The 24,018-nt window shown below is 43.9% G+C and overlaps 1 protein-coding gene across 1 annotated transcript in view; it reads left to right on the plus strand.

The window, feature by feature from the left end:
- Nucleotides 1–24,018, plus strand: part of TAFA1 (TAFA chemokine like family member 1) — a 339,806-nt gene that overhangs the window by 172,634 nt on the left and 143,154 nt on the right. The window lies entirely within an intron of this gene.

Raw genomic sequence — 24,018 nt, forward strand, 5'->3', positions numbered from 1 at the left:
CTGTCTGTTACCTGCTTCAAATTAACATGCTGAACTGTTCCACTACCTGGTAGTACAGTTTCAATGGGAAAAATCAAACCATTTTCTAACCAGGGGTTTCTCATACAAATTGACTTGGTTTATTTACTGATGTATACCTCAGGCTAAATTGTTTTAGCTTCCCCACCCCACCCCACCCCACGACTTATATTTGGAGCTGTTTCAGGCCCTCACAGGTGTAGGAGTTGTTCCCAGATCTGAAATCAAAGTTTATCCCAAAAGTTAATGTAGAACAGCTTGCCCTTGCCCAAGAGATAGGCCTGGTTTGCCCATACAGCTAAGCCAGCCCAGCAGTTCCTCTGCTTTGCAAAGGTGCCCCCAAAAGGTTGGCGACTCCTGGTTTACAGATTAGGATGAATCCCAGTTTGGACATAAAGCACAGGCAAAATTGCTACAGCTCCACAACAGGACTCATGGAAGGTCCAGTGCAATGGGGACCCTTTGTGCTGTGTTTGGTCAAAAATGCAGCAAAGCCCTTAATCAGGTTTCTGCCTGATTTGCAACTTTTGCTGGTTCTAATTAACAGCTCAGCCATTTGGGCTCTCCAAATGTATTGCACCGTGCTTCAGTTGTTGTTAACTCGGACTCAAGCAATAATGGGAATGCAGCCTTTATAAGTGCCCAGAGGATTGCTTCCACTCTCGCCTCTCCATCCCCACACTGCCAATCTCTCACTCTCCCCCCCCTACTTTGTAAGCCCTGTTAATTGACACACTGGGATGACTGGGAGTTTATTCATTCTTCTGGGGCAGGCAGCTAAAAAGGATGAGTTGCCTTTCTCAAGTTCCCAGAAGATCAGAGAAAGATCTATTAAGTTTAACTAGGCTGACAGACTTCAGAAGTGGTTCTCTCAATTCCCTCCTAACCTATACTGTTGGTTCGCGAGGCTACCAGTGGGCTGGGCATATCATAAGAATGTTACGGTATTAAAAGGCTTGTCTTGAGACATTTCTCTCTTTTTGGCTAAAACATTTAAAGACGTACCTACTAACAAAAATATCCAGCAGGCAGCATTCTGCTGCAATGAACTGTAATGCTGTAAAGAACAGCCAAATCGATATGATTTGATGTAATAACATTCTTGATAGACTTAAGTAAAGATACTTCCTATTACTATTTGGCAAGTCAAAGGCTTGGGCCTCTGTGAATTGCTAATCTGCGCTTGTGCAATCATAATACCAAAATCTACTCCTCTCTCAATTACATTATCATATATTTTACCTTCATCTTCACCCCAGGCCTGCCTCAGCTCCTGTCAGCTTTCTACCCACAATTAAATCAAAAGCTGCTCTCCCGCCTTTTTTGTTTTAAGTGCCAACAGTCTGACTCCATCCTGGTTCAAGTGCAGGCCCATCTTCTCCCAAAATGTTCCCCAAATCTGAACCTCTCCTCCCAAAACCAGTGTCTCATCAACAGCTCATACATTGCAGAGTACAGTTGCATATACAATAAAATTGAAAACCCTGCAAAGAAACAACACCCCCCCCAAAAAAAACACCCCACCCTGCAAAATGATGGAAATCACTGGCTGATCAAAAAATGTAAATAGGCATAGGACTGTCTACATGAGAAGATCTTCAAAGGACACCTGAAAATCAAAAGCCCCACCTTGCCTCTAAGGCAAGCTGGCAGGTATCTTTCCTCTATTCTCTTCAAATGCAAAAAGGGTATTTAAGATGCTCACCTGGGAGACATGAGCTACCTGACCACCTGGTTCTGACACCCCATTGGACAGAAAAATTCAGAGCTTATTCCCTCAGACAATTTGGGGCGGGGAGAAGAGCCATTTAAACAGAGTCCTGCAGTCTTACCTATCTCACTAAGCTGGACTTTCTAAACCACCAGGAAAAGTGGCCATTCATGCTGCCTACTCATAAGTAAGCTGAGAGACTTGTGTAACTAGGACATGAGTTTTGAAGGTTTTGAAGTCATTGGCCTTTTTGTTGGTTGGTTTGTTGCTTTCAGTATATCTTTTGGACCTTATTGCCCTCTTCCTCAATAAAGTTTCAAAGCTGGAATAAGTGGAGTCATTATGAGATTGCCACCCTCGGGATTTGGGAATCCTCACATGCCTAGATCACTTTGGGTTTCACACTATTGGAAGTCTAAGACGAGAGCTGGTAAAGCCAAGAGTTTACTTTATTCTTGGGAGAAACAGAGGGCTGGAGAGCTGGCTTTATGCTCTCTGCTAATTGCAAGGAATTGACCGAAGGCACATAGCGTCCTAGGGTATAGGATGTAACAATTAATTGCATATTCCCGGTCTCGCTGCCTTCTTTGGGGTGACCAAAAAGGGGGTTGCAGCAACTACTGGTGAGTAAGACTCAACTGGCAGCTCTGCAGGGCTGTTGTGTTCCAGTTGGGCAAGGAAGAGCTCTCCTGAGGATTCCCCCTTCTCCATAAAGGTGCCAGCAGGGGATGGGCAAGCAACACTAAATGCCTGATGTATAAATAGTGTTATGAATCTGTGGGCACAAGACACACTAAAATCTGGATCAAGTTAGTGTTAGAATTTAATTCAGGCTTGGGGTGTCAGAAGTTAGTCTCTGGTGTGAGGTGATAGCTAGACCCATGTGTGTATTTGAGCAATGTATCAGACCCCCAAGTGTTAGAATGTAATCAATTTACATATCGATGCATCTCCTTCCCCAATATTCATCTGAAGGTTAACAGCGAGGATGCTTGCTGAATCTCTGTGAAAGAGTTTTCCACAGCATGAGACCACTGACCCTAAATGCCTGGTTTCTAGTTGAGGCCAGTCAGGCAACTGAGGCATGGGGTGCAGCTAACACTGATCAAGAGCTACCAACATATTTAATCATTATGCTAAAGCTGTCTCTTGTGACTGTGGCTCTGAAGCAAAGATGCTCAGCCAAAGTTGCGTATTCTAATCTACTAAAGCACAGAAATAATTGCATTCATTATGAGGAGGCATCTTTATGGTTACTGGGCAAGTTATGTGGAGAAACATGCGTGCAAGAAAAGAATGCAGAGAGCATTATGTTCTGTTGAGAGCGGAGGAGACGGTGGATTTGAAATGAAATTACATTAGTAAATAATGATCAATGGCAACGTCTGTTTCACAGCGACTGCTCTTTCTTATTCAGAAAACAGTGTTTAAAGTACTCGTTTGCCGAAGGCTGAATATTACCCTGAAATTAAAATAAAACTGAGGTCAGATTGGGGCCTAGGTCCAACTCATGTATGGCAGTTTTCCAACTTGCTGCTGTATTTATTTACACAGCACCGTCAGTACACATGATACTTTACAGAACATTGAGGTCATATGTTTAGCTTCAGTAAAGTCAAATCCTTATAGACTCCCCATAGGATCCCAGCTGTGATGGATAAGGGGCGGCCTCAGACATTTTGACACCTGAGGTGAACCACAAAATGGCACCTCCCCAACATGAAGAATGAGTGAAGATGTACGCCAGGAACAAATATTTACAAAGGGAAGGATCAAATCAACCTCACCTGATGGTTGAAGTGGAAATCAAAGGAGGGAAAAGGGCCATAGCTGCCAAGTACCCCGTTTTTCCCAGGAAACCCCCGTTTTTACTTAACTTTTCCCGGTAGTCCCCTGTATCACTTCGTCTCCCATTTTTCTCCGTTATTTTCTCCTGCCGGCGGCCATTTTTTTCTTTCCGATTTGCCCTTCTATGGGCACAAAAAATAGCCGGCGCCGGCTTCAAAAGTCGCATCTACGCATGTCCGGAAGTGCATAGACGCGCCTTCCGGTGTCGGCGGCCGCCATTTTTGGTGCCCATAGATGGGCGGAGCGACACCGGAAGTTGCGTTGACGCACTTCCTGACATGCGTACAAGCGACTTTCGAAGCCGCCGGCGGCCATTTTTGGTGCCCATAGAAGGGCAAAGCGACACTGGAAGTTACGTTGACGCAACTTCCAGTGTCACACGGCTGCCCCTTCCATTTCCTCCCTAGGGGTGGAAGGAGGCCAGCAGTACCTCCTGTTCACCAAGATGCCCCTGTAGAGACAACACTGGGGGCTCTGCCAAGGAGAGGGCAGATCCAGCCTCCAAGAATGTGCAGCAGCTGCTACTGCATTGCTTGGAGGCTGGATCTGCTGCCCCTGTGGTTCCTGCCGCCTGAGGCAGTTGCCTTACCTTGCCTCGTGGGTGGGGCACCCCTGGCATGGATATAATATGCAATCAAGTCAAATGGTAGGCTGACATTATGAAAAAAAATGAGCCATGCTAACGTTTTCACACATGCAAGGTGATTACAGATAAATCACATGGAAAAATGTAACATGTCAACTTCTGAGCACTACTAGAGGCTTACAAGGCCTGGTAAAACTTGACAAGGAGTGGAGTCAATAAATGGGGAAGGAGATGCATCAATATGTAAATTCAAGGTAAGCCTGACATGAGAGTGTAAGGCCGTAAGTTATTGCTTTTACAGCTAACAGAAGCTTTGACAGTGGACTTGAATCAAGGATATAGTGCAAGGGCAAAGTGACATAGCCTCTGTAACACTGCAGTCCCAATCCATATTGGAGCCACCCAGGACTGTTTTCTGAGAAAGAATATGATGTTGGAGACACCCAAACAGGGAGCTTCTGCATAGTGTCTAGCTTGATGCTATTCTGGTATCATGAAAGTGTAGTTATGAGAAGAATTAGCATAGCTTATGACAGTATGCATAGTCGTGGAGGTGGAATGGAGTTTAGTGAAGAACAGCTGATAAATGGCCTTCAGGGATGAGAAAAAGGCAACATAATAAAATGTTACAAGCGCTAATTTGGAAGAGTCTGTGCTTCCCTCTTCCTTTATTATCGACTCCAGTTCAGGGTTGCAACATTTCAGTCTTCCTCTTAGCTGAGAAATTCCAGGTAAGTTTATATGGCTCTCAATGGAAGAATAGCTATGGACAGTAGAGTTGCTGACACATCTGTAGAAACTTCAAGAGTTTTATTATCTGGAAAAGTACATCGCTAACATCTTATTGTGTGTGTGTGTGTGTGTGTGTGTGTGTGTGTGTGTGTTTAAATAAAAGAAAACAATGGATGCTCTCGAAACAAATCCCGGTATATATGTTGAACGTGTGGGGACCATTTGTGTAAAATATTGGAACCTAAAAAGGGGGGTTAACAGGGAAATCCAAAAAGCTCAAGAATTGCAGGTTTGCTCATATAAATGTTGCATAGAACCATGATAAGAGGTAGAAGCCCACATCAATGTGAAGCTGTTTGAAAGCTTGAATGGAAGACTGAAAGAACTTGAGTAGACTTGTCTCCTCCTAGGACTTAGGAGGATAGTCTGATAGTGGCTTTAGGCATTCAATAAATATAAAATTATGCTATTTTCTCCTTTTTTAGGTGGAAAAAATAGCTCTTGCTTCTAGTAACAGTTGGTACTTTATTAAAATAACCCCTACCCTGCCTTTTCCCATGTGTGTAAGAATACATTTATTAAATGCTAGAAAGCCTTCCTACAGAGAATGGAAGAGCTATTGCAGTTTCAGACCTTTCCTAGTGCCCAGATATTAAGCAGTGATAGAAAGGCAGCCCTCAAATATTCAATACACTCAAGACTCATTCAAACAGCGGCCGCTAAATGAGTTCCAACATTTGGTGACTTCTGGAGCAGCTGTTTGTGGCAGATAGCCGCTATAGATATCCACGGAAGGGTCACTTCCAGCCATTTGCTAGTCTCTTTGCTTTTACAGAGGAGACAGTTTCTGCTGGTGTCACATTCAGCCTGTAAAATGGAAAAAAGAAAAGAAAAAAGGAAGCATGTCTCAATTTGCCAGGAGCACAGCAGCAAATTGGAATGGGCTTCTCCAGCCGTAGTAGCCTTTGGGTGGGTCACAATCAGTAACAGGTTTGTGATCGTGCTTTGATATTGATTTGTTTTAGCCAAATACGGTTAGAACAAACCACAGTTTCCCAAGTTCAGACATCACAGGAAACGGTGGTTAGGCCAAACGCAGAAGCTTTTGATGTCCTCTCCTCATGCAGGATAGAGAAGAGGATGAAAGAGCACAAGTCCACTGGGTCTGAACCAGAGTTTAGTCACTGTGTTGACCTGAACAGGATGTGCAGTTTTTGTGGAGGAATGCTTGCTCATAGTTCTCAATAATAGTTAATATAATTACAAAGGAGGGAGACACCGTTTCTCTCCCCCCCCCAATCCTCTCACATCTCCTTCACTCAGCCATGCAATCCTGATAAAAGTGTGGCACATTGCTGAAAGATGCCTTCAGTTCAGTAGCCCTAGATGACTAAATCCAGTGCTTTTTTTCCTTGGGGAACGCAGGGGTACACATACCCCTAAACATTTTGTGAATCTTTGTACTTTTGTTCATTTACTGCATATATTTCCCCCGATTTGAACTATAAAGTGGTGATTTTCTTGAGTTAAAATGAGAGTACTCCTAAACATTAGGAGAGTACACCTAAACATTTTTTTAAGAAAAAAAAAGCACTGACTAAATCAAATGGTTCAAAGGCGAATACGGCCGTCCACATCACCAGCTGTTCTTGATAGTGGTGTTGGAGAATTCCTTCCCAGCCTCACTTCAGTAGTCAGGCAACGTGAGTGGCTCTTCCATTAGAACGCCACAAATGGTCACAAAATGTGTGTCATATCAGAAATGTAAACTAGATGGTGGTCATATTGTAAAAGCATATTAACAAATTCTTTCACCTGCATATCCCAGTGGTTTTCAAACTGTTCCAGGAACACTTGCAAGCCTGTCAGCAATTCAACAATGAAAATCTCAGCAATGGCAGACAATATTCCCCGAAAAGCATTTTATCCACCACAAACACTGAGATGCAAAAATATGTCAGTCATGTTCTAGGCACGGGCGGAGGAACGGGGCTGTGGGGGAGTGCACCGCCCCCGGCAGCACGATCCTGGTAGGGTGCCATCATGGCTGCCCCCCACCCACGCTGGGTGCCATGCCCCCACAGGCTGCTTACCACGCCCCCAGGATGTGTGTCACGCCCCTGCGGGCGGTGCACCATGCCCCCAGGCTGCACGCCACGCCCCCAGGCTGCGCACCAGCCCCACCCCACCTGCTCTCCACCCCCCAGTGCCAGAGCATGAAGCTCCACCACTGGTTCTAGGGCATATTCTGAGAATATCACTGGTGCCCCACATGAACCAACTGTGCACCCTTTATAACTAGGAATGGAGGGCAATTTTGTTTGCTCCGCCTTTTAACATGAACAGACTAATGTGTGTTTCCCAAATGTTTACATGCATTTGAACACAACTGATCGTGCACTTCTGTGAAATTCTGACACAGTTTTGGTCAAAGAAAAGCATGCAGAGGCAGAGTGTATATTTTACAATGAAAATGCCTTTAAAGTTCATGGTTTCGAGAGAAATGCATACGAAACCCATTTTTAGGGTGAAATACCTAAATTTAAATGCAAACATTTTCCGCATGTTTCACAAAATCCACTGGAAACAGGGTGGAACAGACTTGTGATTAAGTGCATGAAAAACTAACACAGAACAGACATAGGTTAACCCTTTCATCTCTACCTCTGTAACATGCAAGAGATCCAGTGGTAGACATTATTTGAATCCATGAAAGGCAAGCCAATGAAGACTAGCAAGTTTTGAAAAGCGCTGGCAAAAGCTTCTATCCTCACAGTCTGAATTTTCACTGCTGAGAGTAAGTTTACTGACATTGGATGGCGGCATATCCGAAACTCCATACATAGATAAAACCGAGAGATTCAGATGACTGGGGATCATAGCAGTTCAGTGCTGAAATGGTACAAATAATCATGAAAGTGGTTCTGTTAACATACAGCTAAATGTAGGTGATACCAAGGTTTGCTGACACAGCTGCTTGTCTCATTTTACAGCTCCTCAGTAGACACCCATAGGCATATTAGTAGAAGAAACGCAGTCAATTGGGTAATGATGGTAATTAAAAAAGATGTAAACTTTCAAAGTAGCTGACACTTACTCATTACACTGAGCTGTCATGCTTGACTGAGCTAACGTTAATTTCGATATCCCATTATATCTAGCTGATATGAGCTTAGGAGATGTCTGCTGTTTCTCTTTAGAAACTGGCATCAGCAGTCATAGCAGCATTATTGATTGCAGCGCAACGTTGACAGATGCGGGAGGTGTTCTAAGGGTTCTTGTGCTCAAGACATTCTCTTTTCCCACTCCAGCCGCTCAGCGCACTTTGTCATGATATCTAACAAGATCTAAAGAGGGAGTCTGTGGAGCCACTGCCTTGCTATTAAAACGTACCCTCTGTACCATGGATGGAAATCCTTTCTACACCCCGTGCAACAGATTGAGCTGTTAAAATACTAAAAGAGAAGCCTGTAGTGCTTCAGTCGGCGGGGAATGGTGCATTTTTTACGTATATGGTCCCTCCTGTAAGAACGCCCTGCAGGCAAAGAGCTAGCACATTATTGGGAAAGGGGCCAGTCTGGCCAAACTGTGTTACGCTAAGTTTCTACCCAGATGAAGAAGCATCACAAAATATGATATTTCATTTGCTTCTTGAGATGGTACAATCCATCTACCACCTTAGGACTGTATCACATTCTGATGCATGTGTCGACCAGGCTCATGATCTGATGGAAAGAGTGTTGAGAAGCTCCCCACCTTCTTTTCAAGCAAGGCTCCTCTCCATTGTAATGTCGAGCAATCTTATATACATCTGCTAAAGCCAACTTACACAGCCAAGAAAAGCAGAGCAAACGCTACACCTTTCCTTGTGGCCTGATGAATGCACCCAGTGTAGCGCAGTGGTTGGAGTGCCAGACTATGGCCTGGGAGACCAGGGTTCAAATCCCCACTCGGCCATGAAGCTCACTGGCTGACCTTGCGCCAGTCAGTGCCTCTCAGCCTAACCTACCTCACAGGGTTGTTGCATGGATTAAAGGAGCAGCTAGTCCCATCCCGTTTCAAAACCGGATCCATATTAAGATGGGGCGGGCAGCTTTATCACAAACTTTCACAACCAATAATTAGTTGCTGATTTCGGACACTCTCTTAAGTCGCCAGGAAGGGCATCAAGGAAGTTTGGAGCTGAGCATGTTTTGCACAGTTTTATCAGGAAGGTTTTCAGTGGTACTAAGATCCTCTCCCTCCCACCCCATCCAATCCTAGTGCGATATTAACATTGATAATAGAGTCCAATAGACCAAGTACAATAATCATGGCAATATTACTTCTAGCTCAATTTAGGATGTTAATCTTGTTTTCCACTGCCTCTTCTAACCCTCCCTTCCAGCCATTTAGCATAGAAGTTTTATACAGCAAACAGCTTTTTGGGACCATGCTCAAACCTTCTAGATCATGTTGAATTCTCCAGGCCTAGCCTAGCTAGAATTCAGAACAGTTGACTTAGCATTCAGGTGGCTTGAGACAGCATGTGGTTCCTGCAGAGTGAGGGATACTCTCAGAGCCCTCCTTTGTATCCCTCCTTTTAATCCAAGGAGCTCAAGGTGGCATATATGGATTCCCCTCCCTCCTCATTTAATCCCCACAACAACCATGTGAGGTAGGTTAGGCCAAGAGGCAGTGACTGGCGCAAGGTCAGCCAGTGGACCTCATGGCCTTATAGGGATTTGAACCCTGGTCTTCCAGGTCCTAGTCCAGCACTTTAACCACTATACCACACCGGCTCTTTCTCTATATGCACATGTGACTGCAATAAAATGCATGGAAGCAATGTGCTTTCCTGCACCATCCCATCTTATCATTATTGCCCCCCGTCTGTGCATATAAAAGAATAGCAAAATGGGGAACTGTGTTTAGAAATTATCACCTTTTCAGTTGCCCGCTAGTATAATTGCCCCCTAGTCTATTAGTCAACTAGACTGGCCCAGGTTCAAGCATTCTTCAGAAGAATGGGGTCAAAGTAGTTACGTTCCATTCCCACAGTTAGAGCTGTCTGGATGTTCCCCCATAGAATCATAGAACTGTAGAGTTGGAAGGGGCCCTGAGGATCATCTAGTCCAGGCATGTCAAACCTGCAGCCCTCCAGATGTTTTGGCCTACAATTCCCATGATCCCTAGCTAGCAGGACCAGTGGTTGGGGAAGATGGGAATTGTAGTCCAAAACATCTGGAGGGCCGCAGGTTTGACATGCCTGATCTAGTCCAACCCCCTGCAATGCAGGAAAATGCAACTGTCCCAGATGGGGATCCAACTTACAACCTTGGTGTTATCAGCCCCATACTCAAAAACCAACTGAGCTATCAGCAGTGATGTCCCTTAACACTCGTTTATGGCCTGGAGCTTCTGGAAATGGGTCTGAATTGCTTGCTGGATAGACAGCACAGTTTGTCAGAACTGGTATCATTGTCAAATGTATCCACAATGTCAAGATTGATTTATCCAGCATAAATCCTGAGTCCAAAACTGACAGAGGCATAACATGTCCATATCTTGTAAATGTGTCCCCTTGCAGGCTGTAAACTTTATAGAAGTCACATGAGGATTTGCAAAAATAGCTCTTCTTTTGAGCAGACAGTAAAAGGACCTTGAAATTCCTTGTCCAATTAAAATCATATTTCTTTTCCTTTCTTATCTATGTCTTGTATCATCACACAGAGATAGACAGCACAGCTGTCCTTTCGGTGTGAAGGGAAATGTTCATGGGATCTAAAATATCCCTTCCCAGTGTTTATTGGGGAAATTTTATAGTGACTGTTTGCTGCTGTTAGGTCAGTCTCAGCTGTTGGTCTGGTGCCATTACGTATAAAAATAAAACAGGGTCTTCTTTTGAGAATTGAGATCCTAACCAGTCATGGTTCAGGCAGGCAGTGTGGTGATACACTATACCAGGGGTGGCCAGCTCCCAAGAGACTGCGGTCCACTCACAGAATTAAAAACTGGCAGTGATCTACTCCTTTTTGGGGGGTTCAGCTCAAATTGTTGGGCTTTTTTAAGGAAGGGAATACCCATTTTAGGGGTTCTGGGCAAAGCTGTTGAGCCTTTTTTAGAGGGGAGGATAGCCCCTATTTTTGAGAATTCAAGCCTAAGCTTAGGGGAGAAAGGGGAACATCCACTCACCAACAGATTGCTGGGGAAACAAACAGGCTCACTGAGTAAACTATCTTCCATTCTGTAGATCATGCAACAGTGGAGGGCATGGCTAAGGAAAGGGACCCAGCGATCGACCGTGATCTACCAAAACCTCACAGGATCTACCAGTGGATCGCAATCAACCTGTTGGACATCCCTGCACTATACCAATCAGATTTAGTTAAATGGCAATGGCACAAGTCAATTAAGATTGAGGGTGATGCTTTCCACCCTCACTCAGATTGAGCTAAAATTGCTTGGTTGTTGTGAGGATTAAAAGACTATAAACTTAAAGGGACAGTGCATAGGATGATTCAGATGAAGAGCCTAGATGGACCACACTGTTCTTGCATATACACCATTCCATTGAAGTTGATGGTACTGAGCAGACATGTATAAGAAGGGAGATGTTTGCTAGGAGCACCATTTCAAGTTTCAGGGTTGGTTGTATCGATTTCAAATTGCAGTACATAATTGCATTCAAGAGCACTGGTTGTTACTTTTTATACTTGTTTTTACATCTTAAATGTGACCTGAAGCAAGGTGGGACTAATGGTGTCCCTGGGCATTGCTTGACTAACACAGTTATAAAGTCAGCATGCCTTTATAACTGAAATGAAGAGGATCCTATGGAGGAAAGTATATGCCTTTTCTTATATTTGTTTCTGAACTCCTGGTTATATATTAGTGCCCAACCATCTTGATAGGATGTAGTAGTGCTTTATCAATCCATCAGAAGTTTTTTTTCTCCCCAGTGGCCACGGCAGAAAGTGAGGGGCAGGTCCTTTTTAGTGGTGGCTCCTTTCCTTCAGAATGCCCACCTGGTGCCCTTGTTACTATAATTTCAGCACCAGACATTAATGGTTAACAAAACTAAAGAATGGTTAATTGAAGCATAAGAACCCCCCCCCTTTAAAAAAAAGAAATGTCTATCTGATTTGACAGTTGCTATTTTAGCTGGTTGTGTTCATTTGCATGCCTATGTCCATTACTTTCTATTTATAGCATGCCTTCATTGCATCTTACTACTTTGTTGGCTAACCTGGGGGATTTAAACTTAGGCTGGAGGAATGTGTGGGATATAAATCCATGCAAATAAATAAATAAATATGTGTTTTAAAACACACATTGGGCGTTGTATATCTAATACTTTGGACTTGACATGTGACACACTTGCCAAAAATTCTGGCTTGATTTAACTCCATGTGGCAGTGACAAGACTGAGAACAATGTGCTCAATATTAAACTGGAAGACCATGTAAAAGAGGCATGCCCTATGTGCCCCTATTGTGTGAGGGGTGCATGTGTGTGTGTGTGTGTGTGTGTGTGTGTGTGTGTGTCATACATGCACATGAGAAGCCTGAATGTAAAGTGTTGCAAAGACTGCCATGCTTGTGGTAGGTGAGCCAAGGACCACCCCCACCCAAAGATTTGGAAGCTGCTGCTGGAAGGATCAATGTTCGCCTTACAGCATGGCTTGCGAAAAATCGTTTCTCAGCTAATATCCTCAAGGACAAGATAGAGTCTGGTTTGGCTCTTCCAGGAGTTATTCTTGATTGCTTCGGAAAGCAATATTTTTTTTAATGGGAGGGGCTGGCTTTCGAGCGCTACCTTAAAGGACCAAATACCTAGCACATCAGTCAGCCACAAGATCATTCTCTTCTGCATGCCTCCCCCACCGCTTCCGTGTATTTCGCGGGTTTCCCGAGTCTCTGTCAAATTGGGAATTGTTTAAATGAGATAAACCTGGTTCTCTCCCCCCCCCCGAAGCACATTTTCATCTCACCCACCCACTGCAGCGCCTCAATCTTTTCCTCTCGCCAATTATTTCATTTTCTCATAATAAGGCAAAACAGTATTTTGCATCCGAATGTAATTGTGCAAATCTTTTGCCTTTTAAGATGTGCTCCAGATTGTTGTATCCATGCAATTAAAATCTGAATGCCATAGAACTGACTTCACTAATATATTGTTGAGAGGCGTATGAGGCGTTGGCAAGACGACAACAGGAACATTCGCATTCAGCTTTAGGAGTTCAGAACGGCAATGCCTGCCTTGGTGGCTCCCCCCTGCCCTTTCATTTTAAAAGTTTCTGGTTGGCACTGCAAATAAAAAAAAAATGCAAATAAAATGATGTTGCTAAATGCACTATTTTATTTCAAGAGGGTAGAGACTTTGTTTGCATCCCACCGGCTTGCTAATAAGATTTGTCTTGCAGAGCTCCCACGCCATGTTTAAAATCCTTTCCCCTCCAATGTACAAATATGCCTGTTCACTGTATGCCTGCTTTTAAATGAGGGAGCCTCACACACCTCCTGTTCATTCACTCTGTGATGTTACATTGTCGGCTTTATTTTTGAACACACACACACACACCCTGATTGTACTGCACACATTAGTACCAAAAAAAAAAATCTGTCTTGCATGGCATTTTATTCATTATGAATAAAAGACACAATTAACTCTTTTTGAATTAAAGGCATAGAGTTTTAGGGTTGTATGCAGCTTTAGTTTTAGGGACCCAGGTGGCGCTGTGGTTAAACCACTGAGCCTAGGGCTTGCTGATCAGAAGGTTGGCGGTTCGAATCCCTGTGACGGGGTGAGCTTCCGTTGCTTGGTCCCAGCTCCTGCCAACCTAGCAGTTCGAAAGCACGTCAAAATGCAAGTAGATAAATAGGAACCGCTACAGCGGGAAGGTAAACGGCGTTTCCATGTGCTGCTCTGGTTTGCCAGAAGCGGCTTTGTCATGCTGGCCACATGACCTGGAAGCTATACGCCAGCTCCCTCGGCCAATAATGCGAGATGAGCGCGCAACCCCAGAGTCGGTCACGACTGTACCTAATGGTCAGGGGTCCCTTTACCTTATGCAGCTTTGCATTAAGTAAGTCATTGTGTGAGTAGCATGACTTCCATTTGTGGCAGTGAGACTCCCCCCTCCTTCCCTCAGAATTTCTAAATTTGTTCTGGGGGTTCTTCCAACCCCCCAGAGAAAATCTGGGGACAGCATGGGATATGTGCAAGGAGGGAAGTCCCATTGCGCAAGTGGAAGGCATTCTACTCATGCGAAGATTTAGTTGAATACTATTTCAACTAAATGTGGTGTGCCAGTGTAGTGGTTAAGAGCGGTAGACTCGTAATCTGGGGAACCGGGTTCGCGTCTCCGCTCCTCCAGATGCAGCTGCTGGGTGACCTTGGGCTAGTCACACTTCTCTGAAGTCTCTCAGCCCCACCCACCTCACAGAGTATTTGTTGTGGGGGAGGAAGGGAAAGGAGATTGTTAGCCGCTTTGAGACTCCTTTGGGTAGTGATAAAGCGGGATATCAAATCCAAACTCTTACCATAAGTTTGGTATCATCAGTGCTTCCTTTTGGCTGAAGAAGAAAAGAAGGAAAAAGGTTCTGACCTCCTTTGCCTGGTCCTCGCACCGTAGTCGGCACAAAGAGTCCTTGAGAAAGAGTACTTTGCAGAATGCTGCTTTTATTCTAAAAATAATCTTCTTCTCCGATTACGACCGACACCTTTTATGCATATCAAACGCAACCAGCTTTCTACCATCTGACCAACCCATCATACACAGTCAGTGACCACTCTATATATACAGGCATATGTAGGTGAAAGGTTTCATGAGTCATGCAGGCTTTGCCGATTCTTTGTAGCCTGCTGACTCATACTGATTCACTTCCTTTTATATATATATTTTAAAAGAGTGGCTAATTTTAAGCTGTGACATAATAGTCCTGCTGGATGGGGCCAAATGTCCACCTGGTCCAGCATTTGGTATTCAGCAGTGGAGAACCAGTGGCCTTGTGCCACGATTCCTACTCTAGTAGCCTGGATCCCAACACAAAGGATTAAAAGGTCGTGAGCCAGGAGAGCCGAGTTGTGCATCTGGCTTCATGCTCAGTGCCTGTCTCTAACAATCAAGTATCTCAAAGCTGAACTAGAAATCCTGAGCCAACATTTCCAGAGACTTCAAGTCTCAAGGGACTCGTCTCTTCACCCTCTGTTTCTCCCCATCATGCCACATCTTTGCCCTCAGGACCTTGTCACTGCAGACAATGTGCCCAGTGGACAACAGAGGAGATTTCCAGGCCATATGATTGCCTGCTTAAGGTTCTCCTCTGTTTAAGAAGGGACCAGAGCCTGGTTGTTGGAGGAAGTTGCTAGCTCCCAGTGCTCTGTCCAGGGTACTGAAAGGCCTGTCATTCACCACTGTTGCTCTCTGACATCTTTTTAGAAATATACCAGACTCCATTGCTCCTCTTAGGTGTTCTAGTATTCTGAACTTAAAATTAAAAGACATCTGCTTCTTGGGAGAAAAGCAATGACAAACCTAGACAGCATCTTAAAAAGCAGAGACATCACCTTGCCGACAAAGGTCCGTATAGTTAAAGCTATGGTTTTCCCAGTAGTGATGTATGGAAGTGAGAGCTGGACCATAAAGAAGGCTGATCGCCAAAGAATTGATGCTTTTGAATTATGGTGCTGGAGGAGACTCTTGAGAGTCCCATGGACTGCAAGAAGATCAAACCTATCCATTCTTAAGGAAATCAGCCCTGAGTGCTCCCTGGAAGGACAGATCGTGAAGCTGAGGCTCCAATACTTTGGCCACCACATGAGAAGAGAAGAATCCTTGGAAAAGACCCTGATGTTGGGAAAGATTGAGGGCACTAGGAGATGGGGACGACAGAGGACGAGATGGTTGGACAGTGTTCTCGAAGCTACGAACATGAGTTTGACCAAACTGCGGGAGGCAGTGCAAGACAGGAGTGCCTGGGGTGCTCTGGTCCATGGGGTCACGAAGAGTCGGACACGACTAAACGACTAAACAACAACAACAAAAGTATTCTGAAAGGAGCCTAGGATAATCTGGAGGAAAGCTGCTTCATGTCACAGAAACCCATTTTGTGTCACTGATCACATGCTGTGGAGTACTCTTCCAGCAAAGACTCAGTAGGCATCCTCATTTTAGAGTTTCAGGTGTCTCTTCGATACTTTCTTAGACCTACATACTTGTTTCAAACTGTCTTGAATATTTACTGCATTTATGTATTCCCCCTTGACTCTGGACACAGTTTAGGTAAAATAAAGAAAATGAATGCTGCTTAGTTGCTATTTCTATCGGTTTTCCCAAATAAGAGCCTTTCTATTCCAAACAACACACATAAACACAACCACGCAACATTATTAGAAATTTAACTAAATTTGAAATATATTACATAAATCCTGAAGGTGGGGATAAAGTGTTTGTTAAAGACTATTATCTTTTACTAAAAGCAGAAACTGTAGATTGTAAATGTTATATGGTAAAATGTGGAAACAGATTAACAAAGGATATTTCATGAGAGGTGTGGAAATGTTGGTTTACAAAAGGTTCAAAGTCCTTGGTTCACGTAAGGTTAAGCCTCCTCTCTCCATTTGTTGTTTTCCTAATATAAAGCACCTGTGATAGAAAACATATGTGTACAATTTGGGCTACATGCAGCTGTTTTAATTATTTTTAAAAAATGTAGTTTTGATCACAGATCTTCTGCTGTCTCATCTAGTTGCACTTTTAATACAGAATCTTCTGATGGCTGCCAGACTGACCTTTGTCAAACCAAAGAAAAGAAAAGGGCTTCTAAAGGTCAAGAAGTTAATGTGGATTAGTAAACTGACATCATATCACAGAACAACATATCAGAGATCTTCCAATATAACAAAACAACAACAACAACTTGTTCTTGTTAAAATATGGGAAGTTCCTGTACCCAGTATTATGTATAATGTAATGTTCATTTCAAGACTTCCTGTGTAGCTTAATTTCAAAAATACTCATGGTAATATATTGCTCCATTCTCTGTCTCTGGCCAAGTTCAGATGTAACAAGCCACTCCAGAAAACTGGTGCAGCAATGTGTGGAAAGCTCCTTTCTTATGCCTCCCTTTCATCCTTTCATAAACTCAGCTGTGGAGATTTCTTAAATAATTTGTATTTATGATGTCCACACTGGGAAACTGAAATGTGCTTGGGACCAATGATCTGATCCTGATTTGCAGTCCTGGTTTGGAAAGACATAACATTTTCCAGATTCAAACACCACAGGAAACTATGGTTTAAGAAAGCAAAAACTCTTCACTCAAACTAGACATGCAAGGGGAGGAAAAAGGAGATATGTGTGCTTGAGCTCAGCACTCAATTGCTTGCTTTTGGGGGGGGGGAACAACATGATTTGTTGTAGTGGCATATTGTAGCTGAACTGGGCCTCAGTCAGAAAAGAAAGTTTGCAAACAGATGACTGTCAGATTGAATGAAATTATTCAAAACAGAAACAAAAGAGTACAGAGAGTGGTATTTGTTTCTATGCCATCTTTTAGTGTGGTTTCAGCATGATATTTAGGTGCTGCTATATCAGAGTTTCCACTTCCCTGTCATAAATTTTGCATTATTCTGATTTAAGCAATGTGTTGACAGGCTACATTCCCACTCCATGTTTCAAATCACTGTTAGAAATTCACTCAAGAGTAAATTTAGCTTTGTCTGCTTTGATGAAATTTGTTGGATGGTGTGATATTTGTGTTTGAGGATTGCATGGCATTTTCTCTGCATGGATGTAATACCCAGATAGAAAACTCTCATACATGAAGTGTGGCATGAATTCATTTATCTGCAGCTACAAGCATTGAACAGCCAATACTTCTATCATTTCTAGACAGATAGATGATAGATAGATAGATAGATAGATAGATAGATAGATAGATAGATAGATAGATCTGATACATCTCATTTTTAATTGGGCAGAGACTGGGCTGGTTTGGATGATCATATGAACAAGCCTTGTGGGTGTGCAGACAGCTCTCCACTCTTCCCTTTGCAGTGAGAGTGAACAAGCCAAGAACTCCTCAGTTAACTACAGTGCCCCATTTCCTCTGAACTGGGAAACCATGGTTAGTAGCTTCAGGACAAGGCAGGATATGAAACTATGTGTGGCGTTTGCCTAGGAAGAGAGTGATGTAATCCCCAGTATGTATGTGAAAGGGTTTAATGTAAAGCCAATGAGAACCCAGGGGGCGGAGTCAGCGAGAGTATAAAACAAGCCTGGGGGGGGGGAGTTGAGATATAGATGAGGAGATGAGTTAGATGAGAGAGGGAGATGAGATGATGAGAGAAGAGATAAGATAAGAGATGAGAAGAGAGAGTTGTGGTTGTTGAGCTGAGGGGAGTCTGTGGGTTGGTTTGAGCTGTGTGAGAAAGTAAATCTGAGTCAGTGATGGTCAGCATCTGAAAGGAACAGATAAGAACCTGGGCAGTTCTGGTTGGGAACTGGGAGGCGGTTGGTTGAATTGTGATCTTGTGAGTGGAAGTATAGGCCGGTATAGGAACTAAGTTAATATATTGACTGAACAGCATCTTTGAAACCATATGCTTGTTATACTTGTAAGAAATAAACTGAAATTTGTGTTCACTTTAACAACCCTGACGGGACCCAGTGATTACCAGGAAGTACCTGGTTGGTGGCAGTGAGTTACCGTGGTCAATCGACCATGAAACGTCCGGGGGTCCCTGTGTGATCTATGGCTTGAAGTTGAATCAATATCCTGGCTTTTCCTGAAGCCACTAACAACACCTTCTAGGAAGGAAGGCAGGCAGGGAGGGAGATGACCGCTCCTATTTTTGACTTTGTGCCACCCACCACTGGCCTCATCCATGGCAGGTTATCTCTGAATGTAGGCAGTTCTCAACAGAAACAACAACAAAAAAAGAGTTTCTCATCCCTGCTTTAGATGTGGTTGGAATTGTGAAATCTCTGGCATTGCACGCCATGAGAAAAACAGATTTGTGAAAAGGGTGGGCTAACAACGTAGAGAATCAGCACATGTTTCTGTGTGTTCTACCCCTGTAGAACCAGTTTTTGTTGGTAGGTCAAAACATTTACAGTAGGAGCCATATACGCTGCAACTGTCCAATAGAAATTCAAAGCTAAACTCCCAGAGCCCGGTTTCCCTTGTCTAAATGACGGTGCTTAGTCAGGGAGAGGCAGAAAATATTACTTTAATAGAAACATTTGATTGAAGAAGAAGAAGAAACTTCTATCAGCTAGTTAGATGTGCAGATATATTTCCTCAGTGACCTTTGCAATGCTGGTACACCAAGCTGCTGGCAGCTGTAATTGTCTTTCACTCTTTAGGATGATCACTACTGCACTTTGCTAAAGCCCACTCTTTTTTATAATATTGATTGGATAAACAACTCTTGCTGAGAATCACACAATAAGAGTTACCACTGATAAATCAGGAGGAGTTCTGCATGGGCAGGAAGCTTTCAGCCAAGGACAATGTACCTCACTAATTTATAGACTACATCGGAGTTTCCCAAATATTGTGGTTATTTTTTTTGGGGGGGGGGGCAGCCAGGGAAAGCATGTTACCATAAAAGGAATGCTACTGGTTTTGGAGGTTAGAGGAACACATCTCAATTCTTTTTCTGTGATCCAGAAGCTCACTCTTTCCGCCCTTCTCTGGTCAAGTGATCCACAGCCATGAATGTCATATTTTACTGGTGGATCCTACTGGAGCAAGAAATGCTACAAAGCATAGAACTGGACTCTTGTCTCCAAATTCTGTAAACCTGATAGAGGGGGGGAAAACTCTCTGCACACATTTTCCACAATGCAGATTATTTCTTACACATATTTCTAGGGGGTGGGGTGGGCCCCAACTACAAAGCCCGAAACCTTTCCTTGTAGGAAATGTGTTCCAACCACTCCATTGTATGGGCTGTTTTTTGCTGCACCTTTTCCAATTCTGCAATATCTTCTTTGAGTCGGGGTCTCTAGGTGGTCCTTGTCTTGCAGGCTTCCCAATTTATTGAACTTGATGGCCTCTTTGACATACAGAGGCACACCATCTCTCAAATGGTACCAGCTTGGGTGGCTTTACAATAGGGTTAGACAAATCCATGGAGGTAAAGAAGACCAGTGGCTACCAGCCTTGATGGTTATGCTCTGCCTCCATAATTGGAGACAGTCTGCTTCTGCATAAAAGTAGCCACCTGGTTGGCCATTGTGAGAATGGGATACTGCACTAGATAGGCCACTTGCTTGATCCAGCAGGCTCTCCTTATGTTCTTACATGTGTCTCTGATCCCTTTTTAATTTGTATTTGTATCCAAATAGAATTTGTATCCAAGGACAACCATATCCCACTGAGTTACTCCGTTCTACTAGCCTTCTGTTTTGCCCACCATACTTATGTTCTCATTTACACTCAAGCATTCAAGTTGGCTCAGAGGCTTCTACTAATAGCATTTGAACACTTACACATTGTCCCCCTTTCCAGAGGTCTCTGGCATGTAGCTTTCTCCCTATGGCCCTTCAGTATCTTTGACTGGCTATCCCATTCTGCCATACATTTGTTGCCATGCCCTTTACCATTACACATTTGGCTGATCTGGAACGTTTACATGCATATCTCTAGAGACAATTCATCCTGAACTAGGTACTCCTCAGCTCCCATTGAATCAAAATGGCAGAACTTAAACAGACCTGGGACTGATCAGATGAGATACCTCCTGGGAACCTTAGGCCGGCTGTCTTGATGTCCATGAGAGAGGAATAAGTGATATCTAAAATGTATCTGAAGAAGTGTGCATGCACACGAAAGCTTACACCAAGAACAAATTTAGTTGGTCTCTAAGGTGCTACTAGACATTTTTTTAATTTTTATTTATATATATCTAAAATGTAATACAGTAGTTCATTTTATGCAGAGGTTCGAACCCAAGGTTTATGCATATCTGCAAAAATCACATGTAGTCAAGCCCTTGGAGATACCCTATGTCAAGTGTGTGAAGGGGAAGAGAGAGTACATCCCAGAGCCTTCCAGAACTAGACAAGGCAGAGAGCATAAAAGCTCTTCTTGAGCTGGGTAACCCAAGCAGACCCAATATGAAAAGATCTCCACCTTGTTTCAGACTGTGTATGGTTGAAACTGTGCAAATCAAATGCATGTAAGATGAGGGATTACTGTACATAAAGGGTGTCCAAGAGGTCGATCACAATCGACAGGTCGATCCCTGGATGATCGTGGTCAATCGCAAGATCCTTATCACTTGTGTTGTTTAGAATCATGTCTCCGCCCCCTGCACCCATTGGTCTTTCCCTGTGTCGCGTTCAGTGTGCGTTCCTTTGTTGTCTGCTGTAGCACTGCGTTTGTCTGTTAGCAGCTGTGTTGTCGGTGAGCGATTTACATTAATTCTGCACACTTACTGTTTTTAAAAAGGTCAACAAGTTTGGGAAGCGTCCCTCTAAAAAAAAGCTCAACAACTTTGACCTGCTCCCCTAAAAAAGGCAAAAGGCTCTACAACTTTGGTCTGTCCACCCCTCCCCCTGGAAAAAAGGGTAGATCACTGCCATTCCCTCCCCCAGGAGTAGATTGCAGTCTCTTGGGAGTTGGACATCCCTGCTGTACATCAATAAAATGTAAAACAACCTTCACAAGGCTCTTATGAGCATCAACTTGATCAATGCACATGCAAACACACACAAAATGCACACCACACCAGAGTTCACAGGAGGCTGCTCGGACGGCTTTAAAAGAGAATTAGATATGGAGAAGAGGGTAATTGAGTGCTACTACCCATGATGGTTGGAGGAAGCAACTCTTCTGAATACCATTTGCTGGAGGCCACAGGACAGAATAATGCTCTTGCGCTTGAATCCTGCTTGTGGGTTTTCCACAGGCATCTGTTTGTCCAGTGTGGTGTAGTGGTTAAGAGCGGTAGTCTCGTAATCTGGGGAACCGGGTTCGAGTCTCCGCTCCTCCACATGCAGCTGCTGGGTGACCTTGGGCTAGTCACACTTCTTTGAAGTCTCTCAGCCCCACTCACCTCACAGAGTGTTTGTTGTGGGGGAGGAAGGGAAAGGAGAATGTTAGCCGCTTTGAGACACCCTAGGGTAGTGATAAAGCAGGATATCAAATGGACGAGATGAAGCAATGGCCTGATTGAGCAGGCTCTTCTTATATTCTCCTTGAAAGAAGGGTAGGATATAACTGGGATAAACAAATGTACACAGATTTTGTTATTTTTGCCTACACAATAAGTGCAGGAAAAACATACCATTTGAAGTAGTCCTTAACGGAAGGCAAAACTGAATACATCTTTTCCTGCCTGTGGATAGCATTCATCGGCGTGCCAGCCTCCTTGTAGACTTCTGGGTGGGGGGGGGGGAGAAGAAAAGCTCTCGCCCTCCAATCTCAGTTCCATTGTGTGTGCAGTCGATTCCCTTGATTTCAATGGGAGTGACTTCTTCTGAATGGGCTTTGGATGGGGGATAGGAGGGCTGGCGAAACCTGACTGCTCCCATTGTGCCTCAGCGACGGGAAGCCCGTACTCCAGAGAGTACTGCAGCCATCATCCAGTAACAATGAATGCCTAATCAAGGAGCTTTGTGTCGAAAAGCATGTGGGCTCCCCTGTGACCTTTCTTCTCTTTCCTTTGTGCTCCCACTTAGGCAGCCTCAGCTAGCAAAGCTGCGTTTGGGGGGCTCAACTTGCGCTACACGCAGATCGCAGTCGGCGGCAAAGTGACTCCTCCCTCTCCGCCCCCCCCCCAATCTCTCCTTTGATTCGACACAGATCATTAAGTGCTGCGCTTTTGTTCCCAACCCTCCTGACTCTAAGAATTGGCTAACTGTACACACTGCGAAAGAGATCGCCTCACGCTGCTCAAACCTAAGGAGGCTTTTATTGGACTTTCATGCTAAATAACTTTAAAGGTGCCCCCCGCTGCTTTTATATACATTTTAAATGCTTAAAAATATATATCCAAAAATATGCCTTAATAGCTCACTTTCAGAGCATACAGCCTCACACTAGGAAAGTGCCCCATTAGGGCTATTTATCCCCTTTTCCTGAAGCTCCACAGAGAGACAGCTGTTTATTTGGCTTTTGTAAAAGACACCTTTGGTTTGTGGGGGTTTTTCCCCCTCCTATTACTATTGCATTTATTCGTTATTACATTTATATCTCACCTTTCCTCCCAGGAGCACAAGGTGGGATATTGGCGAATTTGGGGAAACTGGTGAAATTGCACCAAGTGCTTGTCCTGAGAAGCCCATCTGCCATGTCTGGATTCTGTTTAGAGTTAGCATGTCAGTTGCACTGGGTGGCTTAGAAACAGTCCGTGGTTAATTGCCTGGGAAGAGGTTTTGCTTAATGCAAGGAAACATGGTAAAATGCTAGTGGATCCCTCTGTATACCTGTATCTTTGCAAGGTTTACATCTAAGAACTGTATTATAATCAAATATTTCATGATGTATCAGCATCTCTTGAGCCATAAACTTGATACTCTAAACTGAACTGAGTGAGAAAGGGGCCTTGACTCATAAGCCCCTAAAAAGGCCCCTGCATTGACTTTTGTTGTTGTTTAGTCGTTTAGTCATGTCCGACTCTTCATGACCCCATGGACCAGAGCAGGCCAAGCACTCCTGTGTTCCACTGCCTCCCGCAATTTGGTCAGACTCATGTTGGTAGCAGGTAGGTAGCCGTGTTGGTCTGGATCGAAGTAAAATAAAAAAATTCCTTCAGTAGCACCTTAAAGACCAACTAAGTTTTTATTTTGGTATGAGCTTTCGTGTGCATGCACACTTCTTCAGATACAGTGAAATGGAAGTTTCCAGGCACTTATGTAGAGAAGGGGTGGGGAGGGGTGGGGATGGGGAGGGGGGATCACTCAGAAGGGTGGTGGAAATGGGTGATTGACTGACTGATAGCTGTTGATGACCGCAAACGACTGCAAATGGTTTTGCATGAAAAAGCAAGGGTTGAGATGGCTGAAGATCGCTTATCATGTATAATGAGATAAGAACCCGATATCTCTGTTCAAACCAGGTCCCTCCATGGTTTTGAGCTTGGTGATAAGTTGCAATTCAGCAACTTCTCTTTCCAGTCTATTTCT

This window comes from Zootoca vivipara, chromosome 2 (genome assembly GCF_963506605.1).
Source record: "Zootoca vivipara chromosome 2, rZooViv1.1, whole genome shotgun sequence".
In the NCBI taxonomy this organism is placed as follows: Eukaryota; Metazoa; Chordata; class Lepidosauria; order Squamata; family Lacertidae; genus Zootoca; species Zootoca vivipara.